The following is a 15767-nucleotide window of genomic DNA, read 5'->3' as shown; positions in this document are numbered from 1 at the left end:
GTGATTCAGATGCAGGTAACCATCTTTTGTCTCTTCTGACTTTGGTCAGGCCTTAAAAACATTGAGTCAGGTTTCAAATCAGCATAACCTTTAGCTGTCTTTTTTTAGTGAGTGAAGATACAATCACTTAGCACCAGAATGATGACACAGAAATCTGCAGCAGACAATCAAATGTGCAATAATAAATTGATACTGGATCTGCCTCCTAAAATTGATAGCTGCTTAGTCATTTCTCCCTCCATCTCCTGTGATCAGCACCACCTCTGCTACCCCTTCCATGGCTCCTTTCCCTGGGACATCCCTAACATGGTCTAAAAACATCCAGCTGTGCCCTCAGGAACCTGCAGAAACAGGGGAAAGCGTGTCTTGTTGCTGAGCCCCCTCTGGGTGTGCAAGTGTTATTTTTAAATCATTGTGCAAAAGGATGTGGTTGCCATCAGCCAGGGCATGTGTGAACTTCTGTGAGAGAAGGCTTTGCATTTCAAAAGGCAGAAAATGTGGCATGTGCTACTGCTGTTGCTGTGGCAATACCCATGTGCAATGAATGCTGTAGCATTAAGTCACATGTTAAATAAACACACAGCTACAACACAAATTAAACTAGCCCAGAGCAGCTGTTATTTAGATGGTGGACATTTTCTTAAATTAAATGTTTTCTTTCCAGTATTGCTATGAGGAGGCAGAGTATTCTAAGCTAATCTCGGCTCACCAGAGATTGACTTAGCTGCTCTTTCTCTTGCTCTGCACAGCTGGGGGACACATCACCAGCTGAATCACGTAGACCCAGAAGAACAGGGCTTCTGCTTGTACTAGCATGAAGGATCTGACTTGCTCCCCATGCTCATACTGTTGTGGCAGTAGACAAAGTTGAGGCACCCACATCTACAGCTCAAAGGGTCAAGCTTTATGGATGGTGAGGAAAAGGACGAGAGAAGTGAAGGTGCAACAGGCACAGAAGATATAACACAGAGAACGAGTCATAGATCCATCGCCTGTGCTGCTGTCCAGCCCCAGGGAATATCACATTGCAAATCTCCAGCAAGTGGTGACATCCATCTCATGGCACAGGCGCTGTACTGCTTGGTTCTCTGCCCAAGACGTGATTCCCCTCTTGCCTCTGGAGCACAGCTTGCAGAGGGGACCAAGACTGCTTAGTGCCTTGTCTGCACGGACCTGGAAGCATCTTGAGCAGCCACGGATGGACCCTCTCTGAGGGTGAGTGGCTCTGGCTGAGCTGCTGCTGCATGGGGCTAGAGAGAGAGAGAAGACACGTTTCCTCTTTGGGGGCATTCGGAGGCTTGTTTGTAAGCCAGCCCTTGCCCTTTGGCTGTTCTGTCTCCTTAGGCTTCAAGCCTAGCCGTCCACCCCTTGTTCTCCATCTGACCCACAAGCCCTGACAAGGCGACTGCTGTCAAAGAGGGCATGACAAACCCTTTGACTGCTATTTTTCACCCAGACCCCGAGAAGCTTCACTGCTCATGCCCTGCTCTGTCCTGTGACAAACATGCTGATATAAGGACCCCCACCACCACTACAGAAACCCAGGTGATTTCAATCCATGGCTTTGTTCATCATGCGAAATCAGCATGTGTGAAAAATAGTCACTTCTATTAGAGATGTGAAAATGCAGTTTTAGCACCTTAGGATGGCTTTTCAATGACTCCAGCAGCTGGCAGCTCCCATTGAAGGATGCAAACAGATTTTCAGAGGAGCTCAAGTCCATTTGAGACACAAAGGGGCCCTTCCCTCACCTACACAAGCCCATTTCAGAGCCTTGGCTGAGTGCCTTTGCTCATTACCTCCTCTCTCTGCCCTGCAAAGGGAGACCATTGCTGAAACCAGAGATTGTTTCCTCTCCTCAGGTTTCAATGTAATTTTGGAATAGGTTCCTGCTGGGAAAGATAAATCCTGATCTGCCTCCAGCAAGTATCTCCAGTACAAATAATTGGGATTTTGGTTCAATCCAGGGTAGGGATGCAGGGGCCAACAGTGAAACTGGAATGAAGAACTGCCACTGATTCAAGGTCTCTCCACCCCTCTCAGCCCTTCCTGACTTTCTTAAATAAAGGAGAATACTTACTTTGAAACCTGCCAAATTATTTTTTGTAGGGAAAAAAAAAACCCCAAAGAAAGAATGTATCAGTATCAGTGAAGTTTAAGTGTTAATTTTCAACATTCTTATTTAGATCAATTTTCTCTTAACTTTAAAACTTTTGTCCTGCATTGATATATTTTTAATGTGATTGATCTCTTCATGTTTCCAGTTATTAAAACAAAATATCTAATTTTACCAATATTTTTTTTAATTTTTCCATAACAAGCAAATTTAAATTAGATTGCCATTAAATTTGTTGCTGTTTAAAACAAAACCAGATGTCAATGGAATGGAATCTGTTTTCTCTTTATCCCTATTCTAAAGCATCCCATCAGAAGAAATCGAGGAAGCAAAGCACATCAAGAATAGCTACCTGCAGAATATAGTCGGGCACATATTCTAGGAAATTAAGTTGCACTTCAGCCCAGGAAATCAAACGTGATTAAGCAACTGAGATGATCTATGAAAACGGGAATCCCCCAACGATATGCACACCGAGTTCTGTCAGTGAAGGATGATTAGCTGATGATTTTATTCACAAGCTGGCTGACTCCAGTGTTACTGCGAGCGCGTTTCCCAGCAGCTGGCAATCCTCTGGGGTTTTCTGACTTCGCGGCAGGCGGTACGGAGCATCACATCGCTCTGCTAACTACCCGTGCTCGGCGCTCGTGGCCTTACCCAGACCCTTCCCTCCCAGAGCAGGACACAGGTGCTTCCTCTCTCCCCTCTCCCGCAGCAACCCACCCGTGAGCTCCCATTTCATTTCAACACGAAGCGTTTGGGTTCACAGGAGACGTGAAACCCCGACGTGGCCAGCCAGCTCCTTACCTTTAGGACATGCCTTGCTCTTGCTTTGCACATTATCAGAAGAGACCATCTATAATTGTCCCTGCAAAGATCACTCGGTTGCACAGGCACTGCCTAAAGTCTGGGGACTGGGTGGGAAGGAGGGTGTTGTACCACTAAGGAAGGGAAACTCTCTTCCACAAGGAAAAAGCATTGGGCTCAAGACCTTACACCCCTTATACTTCCTTCCCCAAACTCACAAACGGCACTGGCTTCCTGTCACAGCATTACTGGTCTCTCACCAGCTCTGTTCTCCCTCTTCTGAAATACTCCCATGGTGTCTCTATCCAGCCATCTTGAATGGCATCCAAAAGCTCTTCCCTTCCCCCTTCCCTTTCCATCGGCCTCTTCATTTCCAACACCACCTGCTCTCTAGCTTTGCATTTTCTCTGCTTATCACGGGGATTTTCGAGGATGCCACCCAGTACATGACATGTCTTTGCAGTACGTGAAATCCCAAAGGCACCTCTGGTGTCACAGCTATGCAAGCAGGTGCCCGGGCTAAGGCACCAAGAGCCAAACGAGTCAATCACCCACATGTGCGTATGTGTGCCTTGGTTTGCATCTTTGCTTTGTATTTTACAGGGAAAAAGGCAAATGGGCTCCCCCTTGCTAATAGTTCCTAAAAAGAGGCCTAAATCACAACCTCAGCTTGTCTCTTTCACGCCAGCACAGGCATTAGGTCATCAGCCTTGTTCTGCCAGTAATTGTTAGCTGCCCACAAACCCCTGCTGAAACAGGTTGGAGAGCTTTAGGAGCGAAATCCTCCTCTAGGGTTTCGAACAAGTTTCACAAGACGGTCCAAAGCCTCAGCAGCTGGAACAGTGATACAATGTCATGTGCGGCAGATGAGGTGTTAATACTTGTCCATAATGGATTTGCTGGGATGTGTTTCACGTTTCCTCCACCTGTTGCCCCTCTCTCGTGGAGTCCTCCCTTCCCTGGGGTTTTGTCTTCATTACTTAAGATGTCTGTTCGTGGGGAAGTGGAGCTTGGGTGACCTTACTCTTTTTCACCTTACCTTCTTGTCTCTTCCTGACACGAGAGCTCAGCAGTTCCCAGGAGTGGGATACGTGGTCTGGGGAGAAGGAAAACAGGCACAGCCTCCTCTAAGGCTGTTAAGCTAACCAGCTAATTAATAGCTTGCTGATTGCCCTCTTAAAAGAAGTACAGTTAAAAGAGGACACATAGTGTATATCTTCTTTGCCTTAAGAGACGGTTGTAAATCAATTTACCTATTACACAAAACGGGATTACTTGGCTTGCTACGTTACGTAATTTTCCGGACCAGCTGGTGGGGAGAAATCCTAACCAAAACCGAGCTCCTGCTCCACTGCACAGATGGGATTTCTCTCCTCATATCCACACATTCAGTCCTGATCCCGATGTTTTGTCTACGTACACAAAGTGGGTATATTAAATGATCCTGCCAAACATATATGACCTCCTAGAAGTTTACACTTGCGAGGAGAGAAGAATAAAGGTCTGCACTGTATCTAAACAGGCATTCTTCCTAGCACATGTTCTCAGACAGGCTTTGGGGGTGGGGAAGAAAGGTGAAATGGTTGGAGCTCAGAAAACCTGGGTCCTCTCTCCTGCTTGGGCCACAAATTTCCTGAGAAAGTTTGGTTTCAATTTTTTCCCCTAAGAACACAAAAAAGTATCTGATGCTTTGTCCGAAGTGCCCATATACCACTAAAAACTGTCTGGGATCCCAGGTCCTTAGATTAACTCAGTGAACTGAGTCTGGTACCTTAAACCATATGTAGTCACTTAAGTCCAGATTAAAAACCAAACACACACATGTAAGTGAGGTGACAAAGCATGTTTGTGGTCAAGCAGGGATGTAAACCCAGGGCTCTAGTTAATGCCCAACTTATTGCTAAAATGGTCTGCCTGTGCCTCCATTTCCCAAGCTATCAATTGGGGTGAAAAGACTCCACTCTCTCACAGGCACGAGGCAAAGCTAAACATGTTCAGCTATTGCATTGATGTATAAAGGACCAGGGACTGGTAGCAGTAACAAGATTCACAAATTAGAAATTAAAATTACTTTTAATAGCAAAATAAGCCACAGTACAAGTAGGGCCAAATCTCTTCGAAGTTCAGTTGCATCAAGGCCTGGATTGCAATGAGGACTGTGATAGAAACATTTTGGGGACAGTCCATTATGGCAACTAGCAGTGAAATGAAAACTGAACTTCCTCCCATGTTAGAGTTGAAGGCCAGTGGACTATTTAGTCTGACCTCCTGTAAGGTGTAGGCTTTAATGCGTCACTCAGTGTTTCCACTCAAGCCTTACGGCTGGAGTCTGACTAAAGCACAACCTCCAGAAAGTCTTGGCTTAATCGGCTGAAGGAGACCCTACCACCGGTCCCAAAAGTCACGCTCTCTTCGTGCGCGCGGGGAGGAAGGCTGGCTCAGGTCCCCGCACTTGTCACCAGAGGTGGAGGAGGAGGCGACTGCCTCCGCTTTCCAGAGGAAGTCGCACGCTGGGTTTTGCAGCCCGGCTCACATCAGCGCCTACGTCGTCTTTGTCACGGCAACGGCAGGGGAGATCCGTCAGACAGACTGCGTGGAAGGCTCCCGAACGCAGCATCCCGCAGCGGGGCTGGAGCAGCATGACTGGGCCAGGAGAGTGCACCCACCGCGTCAGACCCTGCGGCTTCGGAGAGAAACCACATATGGCCCCGGCGAGAGCGCGGCCGGGCAGGCTGCACGCTTCTGCGGCAGGAAAGTGGTCTATATGATGCAGCTGATGTCACGATTGACTGATAGGGGGTTTGAGGAATCCCCCTCCCACTCCCAGCAGCTCAGCAGCCCCCTTGCCAGCTCACTGCCTCCCCCTTTGCTTCCTTCATCCCCAAATCACTTCCTCTGCTGGGGCCAGTGCAAGCGGTGGTGGGGCTGTGCTCTGGGGCTGATCCAGGTTTGTGCACACAAAAATCCATCCAAACCCAAACCGCAGCCTGTGTTTTTTAGCAGGGCTATTTTCAATGCCAACGGCACAACAGAGGGTGAAATGACACGTCGTGGTGGAGAGGCTGCGACCGAAAGTGGGAAATGCTCTTCCTCCTCCCATCCCTGCTCGTCCCTGTCCTCACCCCCGCTCCGGGGAGAAGTTCCCATTGCCTCCTTTGTGTTGGCTTCAGGGCTCGTAGGACCTGCTTCAGCTCATTAATCTAGCAGAAAATGATCTCGTTTGACTTGCTAGGTTATTTCTTTCACTGGGATGCTCTGTGAACCCAGGTTAAACCACTCTTTGTAACCTCCTAAAAAACCCCTCCAGTGATTTCAGTGGTTGGGGTCACAGCGTGGGCCACCCACGGCTGCCCTGCGCAGGAGGGGGACAGCATGCAGCAGCGGGCGGGCAGGACGAGAGCAGGGCTCAGGGCAGGGGGACCCTTCCAAACCAGCTTCATCTCCAAAGGAAACGGCAATCAGCAGCCTGGACGCAACACCAGCTGTAATGATCCCAAACAAGCCTTTGTTTTCTGCAGAAAATAAGGTGTGTTTTGTTCTTAACAACAGAAGAAAACCAGCTAGACCTAGAAGAGCACAGACAACATATCAAAGCAACCCAGTTTCTAAGAAATTACTTAAATTGCTGCATAAATATGTGCATTTAGTTGCTGCATGTGGCTTTCCCGGTGAGTGAGTGATTCTCTTGCTATTTGACTCCAGGGACCTTTGCCAACCTTCAAATTTTCATGAAAAAATGACCCCTTTTTCACTTCTAAGACTGCCAAAGAGCAGAGTCAATGGGGAAAAGGCCTGAAAATCTTAACGCTTGGGAGCAGGGTTAAATTATTTGACAAGATGATCCACAGGGATACTTGCAATGCTGTGAGAAAAGGGGACCTGCATTTTTCATGGTTCTCAATGCAACAATAAAATACCGAGTTTTTCAGAAAGGTCAAGGATAAAGTTCATGACTGACGGTTAAATAACTGACCAGACCTAGTGCTTTTCACAGCTTGATTCAGTAGCGAAAGGAGTGCTGCACACACACAGCTGGGATTTGTGCCCTGGTTGTTTTGCAGAGGGGAAGCACCAACTGCTCCGATTTCCCTGCTGCAGCTCTGTTGCCCACAAATATCCTGTGGCCCAGCTGGGCTGCCAGAGCAATTATGTCTCCCAATTGTCTGATCATCTCTCTGGGTTATTTCTGAACTGGAGAGCTAAACGTATGCAGCTTCTGCAACATGTTCACATGGTTGTCACAACTCTGCTTGCCCCAGCAAAGCACATGGCAAGTGCCTGCACTGGAGCACCGCTAGCGGGACAGCGTGGGTGTGAGACCACCCCATGAGTACCACGCTGGGATGCCCACCAATACACATTTCAATCTGTTGTAGGTGTCTCCAGGCATTCGGGTTCTGAAAAAACAAGCTACAATTAGCTGTCCAGGCAAAAGCCCTATCCTTCCACACATCTTGGTATTTGATTCTTACTTTGGCTTCTTTTGTACTGCAGGAGTCCATTTGCCCTCCTCCCCCAAACACCACAATGCCTTCTCCATTATAAAGTTGAAACCTCTCTGCAAACCCCTGGTGTTAGTTTGCTTTAGTCCCATCGATAATAGTTGAATAATTAAAAAATAAACTTGAGAATGTTGAGTGCTTCTTTCTCCCTCCTCTCCCTCCCAATTATACAACACATTGATAAGATCATTAGTAATCACTTAACATCTGCTTTTCATGTTTGTTGTCGCTGTTGCTGTAATATTTTTGCCTTTTAAAATTGCGGAACTTGGCTTTTCAAGAGTGACTGAGGTTGTGTGGGAGAGAAGTTTGCATCCTTGCCAGGCCCCCAAGGATATGCTTTGTATCTGGACTGCTTAAAATCTCCCTCACTATCAAGGCTTCTGTTGTAGCTACCATCATTTCTGTTTTGTTATTGTATAGGACATTCTCTTTTGTCATTGTGTATGACCTTCTTAGTCTAGAAATGTCACTCTAACACAGAGTGGTATTGCTTGGTTTCTTTTCCTGTTGGAAAAGTTTGTTTAGTAACTTTAATTCAAAGGTCTCTTCTGCACTTGAGATGTGTGAACTGGGACCAAATTTCCTACATAACCCAGACCAGAAAATCTCACCAAGTGGCTAATAACAAAATAAGAAGAGAGGATATAGGATGCAAATTGCTGTGACTTTGAGGAGCTCCTGTTTGCTCTTTATTCTAAACACTAGGAAACAGATTTCCAAGTGCCTGGACCATGCAGTGGCAGCACTCTTATCCGGCTACTGCAGAGCACTCCTAGAGCAGTGCTGAGCATGATTTGCTGTTCCAAAAGTGTCTTAATGCAAAACAATAGTATGTTGGCGATCAACATCTATATATGCCAGACATCAAGAGCAAACACAACTGTCCAGGCAGGACCCTGTTTGAATTCTGTCCTGGCGTGCCCATTTGTCAGAGTCATACTTTGATCATCTGATGAGTCAGTGGGGTCTTCTTCACACAGCAACACCAATCGTCTTTAAGCTTTGTGATGGTCTTTGCTGACCCAACCACTGCCCAGATGTCTTGGAGACAGACTGCATCACAGAAAAGCTGCACAAACTCCAAAAAGCCCCCTTGAAAACCTGACTGAAAGTAAGTCATCTAAAAGCCTGGTACAGGCATAGAGCCTTCCCAAGAATCCCTTCAGGACAGCAATCCTTCTCAGGAGGATTATGCTAAACCACTTACTCAGCTATACTAGACTTCACGGTACAGCGCTGTGCTAATCCTCACCCAGGAGATAAACACCTCATGCCATGGGAAGCTGATGTGATGCGAATACTCCATGTGTAATAAAACCTGCAGTAAAACAATGCTTGCAATGCATTATGAAGTCCTATTATGGATCAGTCCTACAGCTGCCTCTTGGGTAGAGCTGTTAACTAAGGTGATTGACTTATATTTGAACAAAACTGCAGTCAGACACCCACAGAAGTACAGCCCAGGAGGTCTTTGTTTTTGAAACAGATCCTTTTCTATCTGTGCATGGCCAGCATTCACAACAGAGGTCCTCTGCTGCTGTCACTTCTTGGCATGTGACAGACTAAGAAGTTCCAGCTATGATGTCGCAAGCAGGGCTGCCCAGGCAATGCAGAGATCCAGTCCTTTTTCATCGTAGGGGGATGAGTTGTTCTGTTCCCCCAGGCAAGCTTGAAAAATCTCACCCCTCATTTTATTATTAAAAATATTTTCAGTTTTGTGGAGGAGGGTTTGCTGATATTCCACACATGAGAAGGCAACTGCTTTGTGATCTTGTAACTAGGGACCAAATAAGAGCTTGTTAGAAAATGGGAAAGCATTGAGGGGCAGTTGCACTTTTCCCACCTAACTCCTGTGGTTTTTTGATTACAATTCAATAGCTTAAACAAGGCTTCTGCCACAGATCTTGTGATATAGGGTGTTTTCCAGGAAGCCCATCTTCTTGGGAGTCAGAACAATACCTAAGACTCTCAAGAGTTAATATTAAAAGTGAAAGCACTGGTTTCTAGTTCACAGGACTGAAAAATGGGTGCAGTAGGAAACCTTAAAATTCAGAAACGGGCCACAAAAACAACCCACCCTGAAATCTTGGCATTTTGTTGTTGTTTTTGGAGAATGTAGCTAAGGGCTTTTTATTGCTTGTGCTTTAACCTCCAAGCAGAGTGAGCAGTGTTACAGTGAGTACTAATCAACTTCCCTGCATGTTGCCTTGGGAAAGAAAACCAGAAATGATTGTCTCGTGGGATAAATTAGCACGTACCTCTAAAGATAATGCTTCCTGGTCCATATATTGTAAGGCCAGGCACAACCATAAAATTCATGTAGCCATCCTGGCCAAGCCGTGGTTGAGGTATACAGGTGACAGCAGACCAGAGAGCCTGTCCATTTCTTCTCATACTAACATCAGCACTTTGCCTGAGGAGGAGTCAAAGGGCTCTTCCTCAGGCAGTGGCATCTCCTCCAGGGAAATCCCACCCAACTCTGTTTATGTCCTGTTCCCTGTGGCATGCTGGGTTTTGCTTTGCAGTCCCTCCATCAGTTGAGGAGCCAGCACTTTTGTTGGACCCTGTTGGTCTTTCAGTTGCGCATAAGGCAGAGTAACAAATAAATAAATACACAGCTGATGTTTTGTGGTAGAATTTAGATTCTTCTCTCAGCATTTTGTATGGAAAAAAAGCTGTTAGAGACAGGTACTGGAATCTGGTCACTCCATCCAGCATGTATGGCTCTTTTCTGTTGTAATATCGCTACATTTCATCTACTCAGGGGATTTGGAAGAACAGGGTGCCTAAAATATTTATGCTTGGAGCAACAAAAATAAAGTAAAAACCCCAGGTGTAGACAATTCTCTATCAAATTCACTATCAGTGTTGCATGTGCTCTTTGCTAGGGATTTATGTTTCTCTTAAGGGAAATGTAAGAGAAGAAGCTCAAGGCCTGTTAAATAAACCTTTTCTATCCAACTGTTAAATTGTCTGCAATTTCTCCTAGTGACAAAGCCGCACTGGACTGGTTACAAACTCCATTATAAGGAGACAATTGTAAAGAGTCATCTTGAAAGTAATTAATCTTATCTAAGTCTTTAATTGTAAATGCATGAAATGATACTATGCTAAACATAAGGGTGCTTCATTTGCTGCTGAATACTGGTCATAGGATAGGATTTGTGCCACCTTATCGATCTGTGTTTACACAACACCACTGAGCAGACAAGCTTAAGGAAAGGACCACATTTCCTTTGATAAGGGCTATGCCAACTACCTCCCAACGTCCTGACGACAGGGAGGAAGGGAACGAACTTGCTCCCTTTGATTCAGAGGTGTGCGCTGTGCACAGGTCTCCATTTCATTTAAGACAGAAGATTTGTAGGCAATATCCTCCTCTTTGATATTTTCCCTCAAGAATATCTGGAGGGAGAGAGCCCATCTGAGCAGAGCAGACTAGGGTGCCACCTTCTCCTTAGCCCTGGCCAGACCTAGCAGTCTTCCTCCAGAAGGCAAGTGTATAGGGAATTAATTACTTTTTTCTCATAGCATTACTTCTCTCCCAGGTCAGTTTCCCAAACTGACTCGCTTTCCAGCCCCACCAATGCTAGTGCTGGCTCGAAGGAGGGAACAAGACCACAGCAGCCCTGACTTACATCTGCACGAAGATGCTGTGATGCTGCACGTCCCGTTGCTGTGCCTGTTAAGGCTGTGCCCATTTCAGGTACCCAGACACCCCAGGACAGAGATGAGGAACTCTTCAGGAAGAAAGGTCGCATTGCCTTGCACGCGTGGGTGAGCCAAGCACACTGCGAGCAGCCCAGGAATACAAATCAGAAGCCATTGCTGCTCTGGCTAGCAAACAATGTGGAGAGAGCCAGTCAGTCATTTCTAACTGAACAGTGGGGTGACGTGCTGTGTAAGTTCATTCATCCACACACATTCTCTCTCTCTCCCCTCCCTCTCCCAAGAAAGTAAATGCCACATCTTTTGTGTTTCTTAAAATATCCCTTGTTAACATAATGAGGCCATTGACAGTAACCTCAAGTCAGCATCCTACCTCGATTCTGACAATTCAGCAGCATCCTCACTGCTCCAAGGAATTGGAAAACACAAGCAGTGCGGAAAACACAAACATCAATGTGCAAAACAAACACATCTGATGTATCAGAGCAGCAACAAAGAGCCTCCAGAGACTGCAGAGAAAGCACCTATTTGTTGGGGAGAGCAAACCCGGGGGACATAATGAGCTGGTGAGGCACGGTTCAGCTTCTCAGGATTCAGAAGGTAATTAAAGAAGGCAGAAGTCAGCAGAACAGCATATTACACCGTGACTTTGTTAAAGTCGTCAGCATTCACCCCCTACTGAGAAGTCTTCTCTGCCCCCGCCCCCGGCACATTTTATTACCAAAACCCACGGTCATCTCGCATAAATGGAGAAGTTAATTTTAAAACTTTCTCAAAATGCAACTTGGAATCTTAGATTTTCTGTGCGGGAAACCTATAGAGGAAATAAAAGAAAATCAAGTAAGAAGAAGATTAGTCAGACAGTGAAACGAAATGAAACTACAGCTGCAAAACTTCATGGATTTTTATGGCTGGGGAAGCCCACAGCAACATTTTGGTCTCCTGCCAGCATTGGTAGCAGCACAAAACCCACCACCATATGGTTAGATCAGTACATATCTGCCACAAGCTCTACTGAAACCAGGCCTGATACCTGGAGCCAATACAGCTCTGTCCTGAGTTCAAAACAAGCATTTATTTTAAACATCAGTAAAAGAAAAACCTGTCTACAGATGGTTGCCACAATGTACTGATTGGAATGGGATATATCTGACACTGAAGAGTATGCAGGGCTAAAGGGTTGCTTGCAAGCTAGTGTGGTTACACACTTCCACATTTTAAGGTCCTTGGAGATGGAGTTTTGGTAGAAGAACTTGTTCTCTATCATTTGCTTTTTCATTTTCACTCATAGCTAACTATCCTGTGTGTGGCCAAACCTGGACAAAAAAACATTGTTAGGAGAAGGAGTGATGTCATGGTATTTCCAAGCAGGCAGGGTACCCGGGCATTGCAGCAGTGTGTTGCCATTACTGCAGCAACCAGAATATTAGGAGACTTTTCCAGAATGACACAGTACAGAGAACAGCAGGCTTGCCTACGCTGCTTTGCAAGGCCAGCACCACATGGCCCAATACATCATCCCAGAAGAGGCCAGACCCTCTTTACAAGCTTACATTTCCAGAAAAGAGGAAAAGATCAAAGCTGTGGGAGTACTTTTAAATACAGCAAGAACTGCTTCACTCTGTTCTGCTGCACGAAAGAGGGACTTTGTTGGAGAATTAATTGCTTTTTTGTCAAGAGAGTAACTTTGCACTGCCTCTACCCCATTCCCAGCCACACTGACCTTCATTACACCTTGACTCTTTCAGCCCATCTGGCCATAAATTAGGACAGACGAGTTACACCCTTTCCTTCTCCTGTAGTGCACATGAACATCAACATGTGCTGTTGGCACATAAAAGCTTTTGCCCTTTCTGTTTCCCTCCCTAGATAATGAGCCATCTATTAAGGCGGCAGATGCAGTTTTAGCTGGTAATATCTTACGTAATTATGTGGGTGAACAACAGAGACAGAACAGAAGATGGTGGAAACCAAGAAAAGCTAAACAGGCAGAATTTCCAGAGCCCCGAGAGCTGTAATGTCACCAGTGCTCTTCCCCTTCCAAATGTCTCTGCTGCTGGAGCCTGCAAGAAGAGGTTTGCTTCCCACAGCTCCCAAGCAGCTCTCTTCCACACCTGTAATGTATCAGACTCTTTTTAAATAAGCCTCGAAGTCCAGTCTATCCCACCAGTGTCAAGTTCTTACATCAAGCAGCTTAGGACAGCTGGACATCGACCAGTCCAGTCTTAGGCCTGAACTCCCAGAGGAACAGGGTTTTGTCTGAGATTTGTGTGTCTCATCAATCCCCCACTCTTATCTGTCAGCCAAGTAATATCTTTCCACTCGATTTCTTTGGTATAATGTCCACCGTGTGTTTGCATGCTTTTCGTTAGCTTGTGCCTATATTCACCTGGACTTCCAGATGCTCTCTGGTCAAAACTGGTGCAACTAAGGCTGCCACCCTTACTCAGCCAAGAAATATTGCAGAGGCAGTCTTCTGAACAGGAAAACAGTAATCCTGGTACCAAACAGGGAACAAGTGTATAAGAAACACAAGCAGCTAAATACATCTTTCAGACCTCAGTGAAGTATGGGTAGAATGAACAGTCACAGGTGGCAGCTGGATTTGGGTCCCAAACATTGCTTTGCTGCAGTGCAGATCTGTGATTTGTTCTAAATGTGCGTGCAAATCCACCCCAAGTCTCATAGCCTTCTGATCTGAATGGTGAGTTTGGCCATGGGATGAAAAGAAAAGGTTTTGGGTTAAGTTTTGGGCAAACTGCTACTGATCTTACCATTTTGTTATTTTTACTCCAGTTACTCACCCATCCCTACACTAAAGCTGACATAAGCTTGGCTCACAGACCTCTCCTGTGGGATCCACTTGTAGCTGCCAGCCCTGCACGCACACACACATTAAATCTTACCTAATGAATAATTACCAGGGGACTGGGACATTTCATTCGCCTGATAACAGCGCACACCTCAGGGAATGAAATAACGTTTCGAGGCTGGACACAAATGCACGTAACACAAAGATGTCATGGTTTACCCCTCATGACAGTCATTGCAAAGCCCAGACACAACATGAGGAAACAGGTAGGGGAAAAAGTGCCCTGTGGGGCTAGACTCTGTATATTAACCTGGGAATAAGCAGTTTTTCCTTGGAAGATTTTATAATTTAGGACAACAGCGCATGGGTGAGATGAAGTACTGCTATTTTCACATCACAGATTGGAAATGGATGCACAGATGTGAGAAATGATTTGCACAAGAACTTGGTGGCAGAGTCACAGACCCTTTCTCCTTTGCACCCATTTCTCGATGCTTTACCTACAACATCTTCCCTCTTACTAGTGGTGTGCGAACCAAAGAAAGTTCAGAGTGGGGAGCTTTGCTTGCACAGGCATAGCAGGAATGCTGAAGGTCACCCAGACTTTCAAACAGAAGCTGGAAATCCTGCATGGATGTACTGTCTCTGGCCCAGGGCTACATCTGAGCCCCCAGCCCCAAGAAAATAGATGCTCTCCTGGGATACTCGCTCCAGAGAGCTGTTACACTGCCTTCTCTGCTGCAGCAAAAGTAGGTATGATCACCTGCCCATTGCATAGCCACAGACAGCCTTTACATCAAATGTTCTCCTCATTTTCATTTCATGCTGGTGAAAAATACTCGGCTGATTGCACTGGACTCTACTTACCCATATGCCGCAATGATGAAATCTCTCCTTCACCTCACCCAGCCAATGCATGTGCACCAGGATGTACTGGGACCAGCTTGAGGGCTGGAGGGGCAGTTTGGTTTCCATTATTCACTCCCACATCAGCCTCTCAGACAAAAATGCAAAGAAAAGACTGCCAAGTGGAAGAGGTCAGGGAGGCAGGCGCACACTTGTCTAACTGGATTTGCAGTGACACGGTGTTTCTAACCCACAGGCCAGCAAACACTCTGCTGCTGGTGCAAGGTTGGTTTCCCTCCTGCCAAAGGGACCTAGATTTGTGCTGGTAACAGGTTTGCATTCAGTAACATAGTGTAGTCTTTGCTTCTAATTTCTTGCATGGCTGACTCCTTTGCCCACCATGTTAGAAGGGAATTTGAGTCCAAAATGTGAAAGAACATCATGCAGGAGGCAGAATGATACTAGGGCAAACAGCACAGGATCCTGTAAATAAAGACTACATGGGAAGGAGCATTCAGAAAAGGTGCTGAGTTAATAAGTTATGAACAACTTTAAATTTGGACACAACTTAAATAGGTACACAGAATACAGAAGTGAATATGTTTTCTGATCTCTAAAAGGGATAGTTTATAAATAGACTTTTAGGTCTATTAAAATATCTTTTAAGACCCATGAAAGCATTCAGTAAAGACATCAAATTACATTTATCCCTTAAACTCACCACAAAATGGTTTTATTTTCCCCTTTGAAAAACAATAGGAAACAAACTGGTTTATCTTACTATACCTGCTGTAAATACCTTTATGGCAAGGTAATTGCTAAGTGCATTGTGTTGAACAATTCATTACTTTGTTAGAGGACCATCTGTCATGCCCTTTGGAGACAGCAGAAGAGAATTCTCCCGTGACCTTTGGAAAATGAAATCAGTGGCATTACTCTGAAGTCAAAGTCGAGAAGTTTAAAAACAGACTTAAGAAGGGTTTCCCACGCCTCCTGAAAAAGACACAATCTG

The 15767-nt window shown here is 45.6% G+C and overlaps 1 long non-coding RNA gene across 2 annotated transcripts; it reads right to left on the bottom strand.

Moving 5' to 3' along the window:
* Positions 1-7168: 7168 nt before the first annotated feature.
* Positions 7169-15466, bottom strand: LOC128147186 (uncharacterized). Of its 2 annotated transcripts, XR_008236957.1 has the most exons (3): positions 14763-15466; positions 11067-13594; positions 7169-9205 (listed from the first exon to the last, which is right to left on the bottom strand). It is a non-coding gene; the product is annotated as an uncharacterized LOC128147186 (long non-coding RNA). The 2 variants fall into 2 exon arrangements; XR_008236956.1 differs by having other exon boundaries at positions 11067-15466.
* Positions 15467-15767: the final 301 nt, after the last annotated feature.

Source organism: Harpia harpyja, chromosome 10 (genome assembly GCF_026419915.1).
Source record: "Harpia harpyja isolate bHarHar1 chromosome 10, bHarHar1 primary haplotype, whole genome shotgun sequence".
In the NCBI taxonomy this organism is placed as follows: Eukaryota; Metazoa; Chordata; class Aves; order Accipitriformes; family Accipitridae; genus Harpia; species Harpia harpyja.
The sequence above is the reverse complement of the archived record's forward strand: the minus strand, read 5'-3'. Positions and strand labels throughout refer to the sequence as shown.